Here is a 13,989-nt window from a genome sequence, read left to right on the forward strand (position 1 = left end):
TCTTAAGCAGAGCACAACCTTTTGCATTTAGGAGCACTAGACAGCACTCTGTCACTACACTTGGAACTAATTTTAAAAGGTGAAATCACAAAGCATAAAAATGTGAAAAACATGGCAATGAACAGACCATGAAAGCACACTTGTTTACAGCAGAAGAGCTGGAACAAGAAGGCAAGAGTGTTGTCTTGTTCGACCTCAGTGGGCAATGTGTTCACTGGGCAGCTCGAAATTTCAGTTTGCTGCACGTCTATGAATGACTGCAAAAGCACTCTAAGCACTGATGTAGAGTTATAAATAAATACTCATGAGTAGGTGAATTCACAAATATGAAATCTGCAGGGCGCCTGGGTGGCTCAGTTGGTTAGGCGACTGCCTTCGGCTCAGGTCATGATCCTGGAGTCCCGGGATCGAGTCCCGCATCGGGCTCCCTGCTCGGCAGGGAGTCTGCTTCTCCCTCTGACCCTCCTCCCTCTCATGCTCTCTGTCTCTCATTCTCTCTGTCTCAAATAAATAAATAAAATCTTTAAAAAAAAAAAAAAAAAAATTAAATTAAAATATGAAATCTGCAAATAGTGAGGATCGATGGGAGCTTATTTAAGGCTATACAGCTGCTGTAGAATGAGAACAGACCCCAGAAAACATCCAACTTCACAGCCTCTGTCCAGTCATTAGATCAGTAGTAAGAGGAAAAGAACTGCTCTTTCAAAAACAGTACCATTACTCTAGGCAGATTGGCCATAATGATTAAACTGCTGGATTGCCAGTTTATCGAAGTTCCGGTAGTTAGTGTAGAGTGAAAGAGGCAAAACTCTTCTTCATGAAGTGGGCAAAAGTCTGTATAAAAGTACTCAGTAATCTACAACTCCGAACCACTGAAGATTTAAATGGCAGGAAACTAGCTACTACTTCTTAAGTGACAATTCACAAGGGAACCCCAAGTTACTTATAATAACAGTGGGAGATTTCTCAATCCACATAGGTTCTAAGATTAACAAAAATATGAATTTATGTGATTACAAATGTTTTTAAGAGTCAAAGCTTGAGCCATCTACAGACCAATGTCCAGGTACATTTACATGTAGAACATGAGAAATCAAGTACTCTTGTCTCTTTCTAGTCTTCAGGGGTGGACAGAATCTTTGACAAGTTTCCAGTACTTGATCACTCTCACTATTCAGGAAGTCCTCTCTGTGGTGAATTTCTCATGTCTTAGTAAATTTTTATGTCCTCCTCTAAAACACATCCAAAACAAGGAGATCAATCTGCAGGTTTATGAGCAGTATGACTAAAATATTTTAAATTACACATTAGTTTTCCATTCAAGAATTTAAGACTATTTAAGGCTATTTAAGAATTAAGCATAAGAAAAATACTTCCCACTGGTCCACTTTATTCTAACTGGCTCTCTTGGCATGTCAAGTCTCACACTGCTCTATTGATACAAGATGATGTTTGAAATGTTTTTAGCTAGTTGATAAAATATTAAAGGCAATCTCAGAAACACTTGCCTTACATTAAAAAAAAAAAAGAAGAAGTCTTCTTCCTACCATTTACTAGTTTGGGGGTGGGGCTGAAATTTGGCAGAAAATAAACTCTTAAACTCAATTTAGAGTTCATAATTTGAAATAAATTAAGACTTAACAAAAAATTCCAATAGGAATATGAAATGTACTCTTTGCCCAGATTCTCCCGATACTAACATTTTATCACAGTAGCTTTATCTCTTTTTCTTGTATTATTTCTGAACAGTGAAGGAGTTCAGAGTATGCCACCCCCAAAACGTGCTGCGCTAGCATAAGGATTATTGTGAGCAAAAGCCAATTTTTAAAAGAGCAGACACAGGATGAGCTTTCTGCCCTCTGCCAATCTGCCTGAAAACAGAACATAAATTCCCCCATAAAGGTGTCCCCTGCTTCCCAAACCAGAACGAGGACAACCTTATCACATAAGATGAGGTGGCACCGAGATGCACCTGCACAAACAAGCCTTATTAATTAACCCTGATTTCCAGTAGTTGCCCCACATATTCACCTTCCCATAGTTGCTACCCTTGAAAGCCTAAAACTCTTTTCCTTTGTCTTTATCACTTCTCTGAAACTTATTGTTTCTTTTAAGATGCTATATAAGCCCAAGTTCCAACCATCCCTTTGAGTTACCCATCAGTGAGTTTCTCCCATGTATATGCACACTGCTCGTGTTAATAAACTTCTCTTTGTTTTTCTCTCATTATTCCATCTTTTGTCAGTCTAATGTGCAGGGCCCCAGCTGGAGAACCTGGAAGAATAGAGGGAAAAGAGCTTTTCCTCCTCCAGTACAATCTATGAGAAAGTTGCAAATGTGATGCTCCTTTATCCTTAAATACTTCAATCTGTAGTTCTGGAAATCAAGAACATTCACTTACATAATCACAACACAATTATCAAAATCAGGAAGTTAAAATTGATACAATACTATTATAAAATCTACAGGCCTTATTCAAATTTCACTAATTGTCACAATGATGTCCTTTATCATAAAAGAAGAGAATTTGTTTCCCTGGTCCTGGAGCTAATTCAGGATCACTGATAGCACTTACAGTTCTAAGAATTTCTTTGGTCTCTTTCAATCTAGGATAGTTCTCCAGTCTTTCTTTTTCTTTTGTGACCTTGACATTTTTGAAAAGTAAGGTAAAATTTACAAAAGTTATTTTGTAGAATCTCCCTCTACTTGGATCTGTCTAATGTCTCCTTGCAAGGAGATTCTGGTAATGGATTTTTGGCAGAAATATGACAGGAGTGGTGTCATACCTCATATCAGAAGGCACATGCCATTGGTTTGTCCCATTGATGAGGGTGTCAACGTTAAGTACTTGGTTACGATAGTATCTGCCCAGTGAGTTCATGAATTCTTACTTGTCATTTATGTTACACGGCATCTGACACAAAAATTTTAAAACACTTCACAAATAAGTCTACTTACATAGTTTCAATGGCTTGTATTTTTAGTTATATTTTCAGAGTTTTTACTTGAGGGCTCATCTTTATTTTCTACCTATTTATTCGTTTTATTACCAAGTATAATGTTTCTAGTACTTTCCCTTTTTATCTTATAAGGTGTTACAGGAAAAGTGTCTAATCAAGACTATTTTAGGCAACATTAAAAATGATGCTAGTTTTGGCTGCCAGGGGGATGCAGCGCTTCCATTCTGTGCTCACAGTGATGGGAGCAAGTACTCCCTCGGCATGCAGAAGGGCGCTGGTGAATTCATGGACCTCCAAAGAAATACTCTGCCAGCAACTGCATCATCGGCGCCAAGGACCACATGTCCATCCAGATGAACATGGCCAAGGCTGAAAAAAGGGGGCAGGCACGTTCAACAGCCAATTTAAAATCTATGCTACCTGTGGGGCCATTTGCAGGATGGGTGAGTCAGATGACTCCATCCTCCAACTGGCCAAGGCCAGTGGCATGGTTTCAAAGAACTTCTGACTGGAGAGGATTACAGATGTGGGCTATTTGTTATAAATAAATAATAACCTTCTAAATAAATAAATAAATAAAAGTACACTGGTTTTTGGTAAATTTTCAAATATATAGGTAGGGTGGGGTTTTCTGGGGTTCTTCTATATTTTACTTATGGTTTGTATAGAATATGTTGTTTAGACAATCCATGGAATGCCAATACCTATTTTGGTCATACAAACTGAAAACAAATGCACATGAATCATATGACAATACGCACACTGTCTCAGTACTTTTGGGCTGTTGTAACAAAGAACCATAGACTGGGTGGCTTCTATAAGCAACATAAATTTTTTTCTCACAGTCTGGAAACTGAAAGTCCAAGATCATGCTGCCAGCATTGTTGGATTCTGGTGAGACCCTCTTCCTGGCTACAGACTGCCTACTTCTCCTTTTCATCAACACCCCCAGAAAGAAAGGCAGAGCTCACTGGTCCACTGGTCCAGTAAGTTGTAGATTACTGAGTACTTTTATAAGTCCACTGCCTAAAATATTTTAGGCAGAAAGAAAAAGTGAGCTCTTTCTCTTCTTCTAAGAGCACATACCCCATTCATGAGGGCAAAGCCCTCTCACATAACCACCTCCCAAAGGCCCCACACCTCCAAATGCCATCACACTGGGGATTAGATTTCCAACATACGAATTTCAGAGGGACACAACCATTTAGTCCATAAAGCACATTTAATTACTTATACTCAAAAAGTTTAATGAAGTGATACAGATGCAAATAAAAGCACCAATCATTAGAAAAGATACAACATTTATAAACAAGAATGATGAAAATAATTAAATTGCAGGAAAATGAAATTCTCCATTTCTCAGAAAAACACTAAATTCTAGATCTACTCAAAAGCCTGCCTCAGAAATTTGACCCCAACAAATTACTTCTTTTACTGTAATCTGTAATAAAACTAGCATGGCTTGCACACACAAAAAAAGACAAGAATGCAAATGAACACAAATTTGTTTGAACTTCTGGTCTTGTTGAAATAACATTGCAGATATCATATTGAAAAATATACAGAATTATTTGACAAGGTGTAAAAAGTATACATTCTATACTTCATTTTGAAGTTCTAAGCATAGCCAACACTGCCTAGGAATTGGCTTAATATTTTTCCAGCAGCAAATGCATAAACTTCCTTGGACAGTGCCTGAAAATCTTACCCTTAGCTGGCCTCATTGGGACTCTGGGATCCTTGGCCCACAGTAGTCAATTCTCCAGAATAATCCATTTAAGACATAGATCAGATCATGTCACTCCTGTGCCCAAAACCTTGTATCCTATCCCACTTAGAAAACATTCCAAGCCGTATTTATAGTCTGTCGGCCTCTACGGTCTGGCCTGCACCCCACTCAGCACTTCTTTCCCTGCCCCTCTCCAGAACAGCTACACTGTCCCTGCTGTTCTCCAGCACACCAAGCACAGGGCTTCTCCTCTGCCTAGAACATTCCCTCACTACCACCACCACCACCAAATTCCCCTGTTGCTCGTTTCCTCTCTTTACTCAGGTTCTAATGTTGCCTCCTTGGGGAAGCCTGCCTTGATCCCTAAGCAAAACAGTGTCCTGTCCTTCCCCACCTGCCTCCCATACATTATTTTCTTATTGGTGCTCCTCAAAGTCTGACATCATTTCAGGCATTTGTTTACTTGTTTACGTTCTGGATTCTTCACTAGAAAAGAAGCTTCAAGTGAGCATGAGTGTTTGGTTCACCACCATATCCCACCTAGAAGAGACCCTGGCACACCTGACACCTAATAAACATGTGTGTTGAATGAAGCAGTGAATGAGTGCTTCGATTTCCACGTGACAAAATGCCTGCACACACACACACACACGCACACACACACATACATGCACAGAGAATATGGAGGGTGGTAACTCTGTTCCTTGCATCAGAATGGCCTATAGAGCTTTGAAACACCACAAGCCAGGCCCAACCCTTGGAGATCTGGATTCAGCAAGCATTCACAGGCTGAATTCTGACTCAGAGCCAGGAGCCAGAAGTCTCTTACAAGAGGCTGAGCTACCTATTAACTGAAGATCAAGTCTCCTCTTTAATTGGAGGACTCCTGGGCAGTGTTTCAGATGCTGTGCTTTTTAGCTGCCCACTCCTGGCTACGAATGACCACCTATAAAAGCAGTGCCTGCAGCCCACGTGGTATGGGCCACAGTGACCTCATCCTCGGCCTGGAGCCCACTTCCTTAAGGAATAAACATACTCTCTTAACCAATGTTTTTTATTTGTGACGAGAGGGTGTGCACACTGAGAATGCAGGTTTCCTTTGTTTTGGAAGCCAACTGAATGTGCAGGTGGCTGGGGAGGGAGGGAGGAATAAGAAAGAGTAATCAAGGTTTGGATAAAGGGCATAAAGTTGCAGGGACAAACTGTTCTTGCCTGGGAGACTCACTGAGAAGAGAATCACAGGGTCTCCTGATAGGTTTTCCAATAGTTTTTAATGCTTATCTTCCCGCCCTGGACTCAATGCATCTCATTGAACCCTCTCATTTAGTTAACAGACTAAACGTCCATGTTCCCATAATCCCTATGTTGAAACCTAATTCGCAGTGTGACGGTATTTGGAGGTAGGGGTCTTTGGAAGGTGATTAGGTCATGAGAGTGGAGCCCTCATGAAAGGGATTAGTGCCCTTATAAAAGAGACCCCAGAGAGCTCCCTTGGCCCCTCCACCCTGGGAGGACACAGCAAGATGAACCAGGAAATGAGCTCTCACCAGACACCAAATGGGCAGACGCCTTGATCTTAGACTTCCCAGGCTCCAGACGGTGAGAAATAAATTTGTGTTGTTTAAAAGCCACCCAATCTGTCATACTCTGTTACAGCAGGCTGAGCTAAGACACCTCACAACAGCCTTACCGGGCAGTCATTATAATCCCTACTGTAAATGAGGAAGCCACAGTACAGAGCCACTAAGGGACTCTCACACAGTCACCATAGGTAAGTGGAAGATCCAGGGTTCAAACCCAGCTCTTTGGCTTCAACGAAGGCCTCACCATCCCCTGCTGAACTATGGCTGGTGCCTCTATCTCCCAGTCCCCCACCCCCCCAACATACACTCAGCTCAGCCCTTGATTCCTTCAACAATTCCTAACCCTGCATGCACATTAGAAGCACCTAGAGAACTTCCAAAGGAAATTCTTGGACCCTACTCCCAGAGAGTCTAATTAATTAGGTAGGGTCTAGGCATTAGCATTTTTTTAAGCTTCCTAGATAATTCCTCTGTACAACCAGAGTTAGAAACCACTGTTCCAGGTCAGTGGGAAGAAAGGCCAAGCCCTAGTGGAAGTACCACAAACGGCATGTACAAAGAAGGAACCCCCAGTTCAGAAGAGGTCAGAGAGTAGCTTGGCTAAGAAGCTTCTAGAACTAGGGATGTAGTTCTAGCCCATCCTGAAAAGAAGCCTGAGGTACTGAGCTCAAGTCTAGAATGGCAATGTTTGCTAGGGCTGCCATAACAAAGCACCACAAAAGGAGTGACTGAGCCAACAAAAATATGTTGTCTCACAGTTCTGGGGCTACAAGTCTGAGATTAAGGTGTGGGCAGAGCCATGCTCCCTCTGAAGGTACTCAGGAAAGACCTACCCCAGACCTGCCTCCTAGCTTTCAGGAGTCCCGTGACTTGTGACAACATAGCTCCATCTTCACACGGCAGTGCCCCTCACGTGTGTCTATGTCCCAACCCCCTTCATTAAGGGCCCCAGTCGTAATGGATTAGGGCTTACCCTACTCAGTATGACCTCATCTTAACTAACCACATCTATTAGGACCTTACTGCCAAATAATGTCACATGCTGAGGTCCTGGGGGCTAGGGGAAGACTCCAGCATGTCTTTTCTGGGAGGGACACAATTAAACCCAGGACAGGCAGGTAGAGCCAAATGTTGAGGCAGTGTTCCCCAAGGATGCACTTAGGAACATATTCCTGTGCCAGAGATCCACTTCACTCAGTGTCCTGACAATTTACAATGGGCACGTATACATGTTCGAGACCCAGAAAAGTCCTTCAGGAAAGCCATCTGTCAGCTTTGTTTATCCAAATCTATTTGACCATAAAGCCCTTTCCACCTCGCATCTCTTAACCACCTATGGAACACAATTCAGGAAACACCACAACCGTCTAAGTGTGGAGGAGCCATGATGAATTAAAGCCTCATGTGAGGGTGAAAGTGCCCAGCACCCAGGAGTGGACCATCTGATATGGAGGCAGTGGGTCTCTCCTTGAGAAAACACCCGCAGAAACTAGAAACAAAAGGTAAATGATCATGAACCACATTTTTTTTTACAGCATTGTAATAAATAACCCTGAGTCTTATTCCACAGTCTATGTGGCCAATTTTTTATAATATGGTGATACATCTCACAGAGTGCCATTTCAGCCCTCTGGGAAGTTGAGCTTGGGGTACAGGGATATTGTAATTTGGGGTAGGACATGTTGTAGCCGGAGAAACCAAATGTCATCCTGGCTCCCCATCGATATTGAGCTGCTGCCTAGAACTACATGGAAGTTGGAGAAAGTGACTTGGGCCTTCTTTACCTCCCTCCCCCATCAGAAATCCACTCAGAACATGACACGAAACCTCATTTACAGAGGAGACCAAACAAAATACAACCACCACCTGCTCAACACAAAATACATCCTGGATTGAGGAAAAAACTTTGGAAAAGGCAACCTTTAAAGGGCACACAAAATAATCCAACACACAGGGTGGCTTCTAAAAATAAAACCATGTAATTTACATATTTTTGAAGCAAGATTTTGCTCAAACAGTTCCTTGAACATAGGGAACCATGGGCCATTTCAAAACTGAAAGGCTTACGTTTTTCAGGTTTTCGCTTTTGAGCAAACTAGACTTTCTAAACTTTTAATTCAAAAAAGAAATTACAATGCACACCAAAGCAGTACTTTCCACAGCAGCAAATTAGAGAGGGCTAATTTGTGGGCACAGCCATGCCCTGTTATCTGTACCTTGTCACTTTAATTTAGCACAACCAAAACCTCGCCATTCCTTTCATTTTTTACTTGTCCACATAGAATTTCAGCCTTCATGCTGGGTTTCAAAGAGTCCAAAATAAAACCAGCCCACATTAAGCAAAACAGCCACATAAGACCTTTCCTTTATGTGTGGAGAAAAGGACTTTCAAAGTTCAGAAGGAGGATTTTTTTTTTTAAAGCACTAAGTAGTCTTGGTAATGTTTTTAAAGATCTATTTTAAAACGTTGAGATTTTTTCCCTCCATTGTGCTGCCTGCATGTGGACAGACCGGTGGATTTCCTCTAAGGGAAGCAACAAAGTTGTTACTTGAAACCTGTACATTTCAATCCCTGGCTAAAACATCTCTCCAAGAGCTACAAGTTGTCAAACTAGAAGACACACTTTCCATCCTCCTGCCCTGTGGAGCATTAACAGGCAAGGATAACAGCGTGGGCTCAGGGGACATGCTGGTCTCCAGATCCTCAGTGTCCTGCTCTTACAACAGCGAATCTAGCCATCCTTCAAGCATAGGAAATAGACTGTCAAGAGTGGCAGAACCGAACGCTACCACGTCCACCTATGGGTGTGCGTAAAGCATGAAATACAAGCGTCCCCCAAAACCCTTCATTCACTCTCTGTCACATGCTACCCTCATTAGGAAGAGCCACTCTTAGAAACAATTAATTACTGCCAACAGAAATACCTGTCGTCCACAGCCTTGTAGGTATCCCTCAGCTTCCCAAATCTCCTAGCTGTCCCCATCCCACCTGACTCTCTTACCTCTTGAAAGGCAGAGCGGATTCCCCAGCATTTTCACCTTAAGGAGCAAAAAGCCTTAAGTGTATGTCACCTGGGCTCTCATTCTGTAAATCATTTGGTTAGAAATATTAGTAACTGGGGATGGCTTTATATCGGCCCTCACAGTGGCAAGTTGTAAAAATGCACCACAGACAGGGAAATGCAGACTCTTCGGAAACTCAAGTGGTAATTGGAATTCAGAGCTAGGGCCCTGCCATAAATCTGTACTCTGCAGCTGTCATTGGGAGTAAAAGTCTGCCTCTTGACGGAGCAGAGACCCGAAGCCCATTCCAGGGAGCGTCTCCTTGCACAGCAGTCAGCCTCACCACTTGCAAGAAGAGGGATCAGTTTCACAGCCAGCCCGTGCCCCCTCGCCCAGGGGAATGCCTGGCAGAGCTGGAAAGGGCAGAACTCTTTCCAGCAAACAGGAAATCTGACTGACAGAGGCACAGCTTACGAGGGTACCCCGAGGATCACATTTCTTGTTACAGCCTGCCTTTATTTTATTATTATTCTCTGACTCCCAGATGCGAGGAGGCCCAGGGATGGAATGAAAGTGAATGTTATAGGTCCCTCAGCAGACCACAGGCCCTGCCTGCTTTGAATAGCATGTTTCAGGTGATTCTATTTCTAATCCTTTCTCTGGCCCACAGAGTTTGATACTCATCACAGCCCCTGACCCGGTTAAAAAAAAAAAAAAATCAAACAGATGGCAAAGACTAGTGCCAGAATCCATGCGGGGCTTTCAGTTTTGCTTTGTTTGCAAATAGAAACCAAGTCTGCTCCTTGAGCCTTGCAGACACTCACCACCCCACCCTCCAGTCTCTTGTGTCTGTCCACCAGGTGCTAAGCGCTCTTCATGAGGTAGCATTTTCACATGAGAGGACGATGTGGTTGCAGACATCTGCCACGGATCACAGATGTCCACGCCAGGGCTGAGCAGCCGACCTGGTGACCATGTAGATGCTGCTTCCCCATCCCCAACTGAACCTAGGGTTCAATTTCCCATGGTATGGAAACCCCAAATCAGGCATGTTCCAGTTATCATTTCTAAAGGCATTTGTGTGAAGGGCCTTATCACGGCATGGGCAAAGGAGAAAACAAAATATAAAATTACACTAAATTGAGGACCCTCATGTTAGACGAGTGTGAGCCAATCCATATATGTATATGCTCCTCCTCTGCATAAATCACAACAACCTTCTAACCATCCTTTGAAGAAGAACATGAGGCTCATGCCTGAAAGCACCCAGCCCTTCGCCACTCACACCAGACCCTTTTTGGCTGGTCTCTAATTCATGAGCCATACAGAACCACTGCTTCTTTCTGTGGGCTGACTTGCATTTCAGATTTCAGGCAACTCTTCAAAAACTGGCTCTGGCCCTCAGGAGCCTCAAGGTTTGGGCAACCGTGTGCGACACCCATCCGGAGACAAATGGCTTTTACATACGGAGCCATTTGGAACCTTAAGTTCCAGTGCTAAGTACCCATGGGTCTTAAAGTGCCCTGGCAGAGACGTGACCACCTGTGTGAGAAGGAACTGCAAACACTCCAGAGAAGGAGGGATAAGAGGCTGAGGAGTCTCACACTTGAGAGAGCACTACTCGGCTGTAGAAAGAGAGCTCTCATCCCCACACACACAGAACAACCAGCCCCACATGGACTGTGCCCCAAAAAGTGAATACCTTTGGTTCATAATGGAGGGGCACACTGTTCTCAAAAGGGAAAAGTATCTAGTTTGGCCAAATCTCTGAAAGAAAGTCTGCAACCTAGGGAAGTTAAAGAACTCTAAAGATAACAAGATATTCTGAGAAGGTAAGCCTTTTTTTTTTTTTTAAGTCTTTCCTTCCTTCTACGTGGCTCCAGACTTTAAAAAAAACAAACAGCAAAAGGGAAGTTGCTATTCTAGAGTGCAGCCTCTCTCTAGCCCAAGTTCCCACATGGCCAGCAGTGGCAAGGGGGAGACCTCTACAGAACTCAAATAAACCAGTCTATGCCTCTGAGAGTGAACATATAAAATCAACCCAGGAGTTAACACAGAATCATAGAGAGGCAAAGGCATTTAAGAGTCTACAACCCGGCTGAGGCTATTACCATATCTAAAGCGAGAACACAGCAGTCAGACGCAGAGAGGTGGCTGACCATGAAAGCAGACAAAAAGTGGAGTCTGGGAAGCCACCCCAGCACTACCCAAGGGAGTACGAGCCCCGCCACAGATTCACGCCTCCACGTCTCATTGCCAAGTGTGAGACTCCGGTGCAGCATGGAGGAATCAGGCTCCCCTCACAGGATGCCTCCGGGCCCTGATCCCACTGGCCAGCTCTTCTCATTGTGATTCCTCATTTCTCACACTCTCTCCTGATTACCACCAAGCTTCCCTTGAAGTCTGCTATACAAAGGAAATCTGTTCGTCAAACAGTGCCATTTGGTTACATTTCTCACAGTAAATCATCATCAAATTGGCATATTGCTTCCCAGTCGCTAGAAACCTGCCAATTGCACCTACCCCTGGGAGGTAGCTTTGCTCTCCTTGAGCTGACAGTCTGTCTTTTGAGCCTGTTTTCAGGTAAGGCAACCTGCTGAGGGCTGGTCGTGGGGGAGACAATGACACAGGATGCAGGCTGGCTCTCAGCCATGCCCCTCAACTTTACCACCTCTTCACTTCCAGTTCAGCTCAAAGAAAACCAAGGCCCTCTTCTGCACAATTCCATCACCACAGTACACCAACAAAGAGTCACATCTCATGAGGTCAACCTGTCCATGGGGACAAGTCCAAGTTTGTTTATTGACTTTTTTTCTTTAAAAAATGTCTTATTGGGGGGCGCCTAGGTGGCTCATTCAGTAAAGTGTCCAACTCTTGATTTCGGCTCAGGTCATGATCTCAGGGTGGTGGGATCCAGCCCCGCCTCAGGCTCCTCATTCAGCCAGGAGTCTGCTGGAGATTCTCTCCCTCTGCCCCTCCCCCTCCACACCCTGTGCGTATGCTTCTCTCTCTCAAATAAATCTTTAAAAAATGTATTTTGAAGCGATCTCAAATTTACAAAAAAATAAAATTGCAACTATAGTACAAAGAACCTTCTTTCTTTCTTAACCACTTGAAAGTAACCTGCCAACCCCAAGCTCCACCACTCACTGATACTTTAGTGTGCGTTTCCTACAGCAATAACATTCTCCTCCATAACCACAACACAACCATCAACATCAGGAAATTAACATGTAATACATGTTAACATTTGCTCTTTGGACCCCATTCAAATTTCACCAAATGTCCCCAAAATGTACTTTATAGCACAAGGATCTGGTTCAGAATCACAACGTGTTTTTAGTTGTTATGTCTTTTTGGTCTCCTTCACCCTAAAACACCTCCATAGGTCTTTCCTTGATTTTTCTGACCTTGACAGTTTTTAAAATTACAGGCTGTTTATTTTGTATAAAGTCCTTCAGTTTGGCTTTGTTTGATGCTTCCTGTGATTAGAGTCAGGTTACGAGTTTTTGGCAGGAAAATCACGGAAAAGTGAAGCTGCATCCTTTTCCTTGTATGTTACCAGGTGGTGCCTGATTTTGATTTGTCCCATTGCTGGTGACGTTTATTTTTTTTTTCCAAGCTTGGGTTTGTTTTTTGGGTTTGTGTGTGTGTGTGTGTGTGTGTGTTTTGGGGTTTTTTTTTTCTGGTGGTCAAATCCCCACATGTCCATGAAGACTGCCTGCCCACCCCAAAGTCAGGCTGACCAAGGGAGGGCTTAGGCCTATCTTGGTCTGTACCCTTCTGCTCCAGTGCACCTGCCTCCTCCTTGGAGGGAACTGTAGTGATAGTAATGACAGCTGATTTATACAGATGCATTTATATAAAAAGATGGGATAAAGTAGAAGAAAAGAAAGATGACAGGCTTTTTGCCTTAGATCCTTCTCACATAAATTCTCCAGAGCTAAACAGAGATTAGTTGCATTAAGTTTTTTCATGCAAGAAAGGCCCATTTCACTCATTTATTCATTCAAGCCACAAACGTTTCTGGGGAGCTGCTCCCTGTTAGGCACAGGGACACCGACGCATATGGGATGCTGCCTTGCCCCCAGAGGACAGCATGGTCTCTTATAGAAATGTTATAAATAAACAGCTACCGTGCAGTGTTGAGAAGGCGATGCTTGACCCAGTCCAGGCTGAAAGTGAAGCAGTCCAGTCAACATAATCTGCACATTCTGCCTGAAAGCAAATGTAAACAGATTCCAGATCAGACTGGCGCAAAGGTGAACTCCAGGAGAGGGGAGATTGGAGAACGAGGTGGATGGTGGGGCGGGGGGGGGGGGGGGGGGGGGGGGGGGGGGGGGGCGGTTCTGGGGCAGAAAGGCTTTGGATGCTCAGCAACAGTCTGTAAGCCCTGGGGAACCAGTAAAGTGTTTGAAGCCAATTGGCAAGATCATATGGGTGTTTTTACAACAATGAGAGGAACCCATTTACAGAGGGGAAGAAACGGAACAGAGAGAAGGACACATTAGGAGACAACTGAAGTCATCTTCAGACCAGAGGCTGAGGAGGGTTCATCCAGGACAGGAGCGGTGCGGAAGAAACGGGGCAGATTCTTTAGAAGCACAGGATGCAATATCCACAGGATTTTGCAGAGTGTGAGAAGTGGAGGAGAGAAAAGTATCAGGAGTGCCCAGAGGGCTTCTGGATTAAATGGATAGGAGTGGAGGGGGGT

General features: G+C 43.7%; 1 protein-coding gene and 1 pseudogene across 2 annotated transcripts in view; one reads left to right on the forward strand and one right to left on the reverse strand.

Annotated features, from left to right (window-relative positions):
- Positions 1-13,989, reverse strand: part of ELMO1 (engulfment and cell motility 1) — a 519,605-nt gene that overhangs the window by 453,361 nt on the left and 52,255 nt on the right. The gene's annotated exons all lie outside the window — the stretch shown is intronic.
- Positions 3,222-3,468, forward strand: LOC110589051 (annotated as a pseudogene).

This window comes from Neomonachus schauinslandi, chromosome 12 (assembly GCF_002201575.2).
Source record: "Neomonachus schauinslandi chromosome 12, ASM220157v2, whole genome shotgun sequence".
In the NCBI taxonomy this organism is placed as follows: domain Eukaryota; kingdom Metazoa; phylum Chordata; class Mammalia; order Carnivora; family Phocidae; genus Neomonachus; species Neomonachus schauinslandi.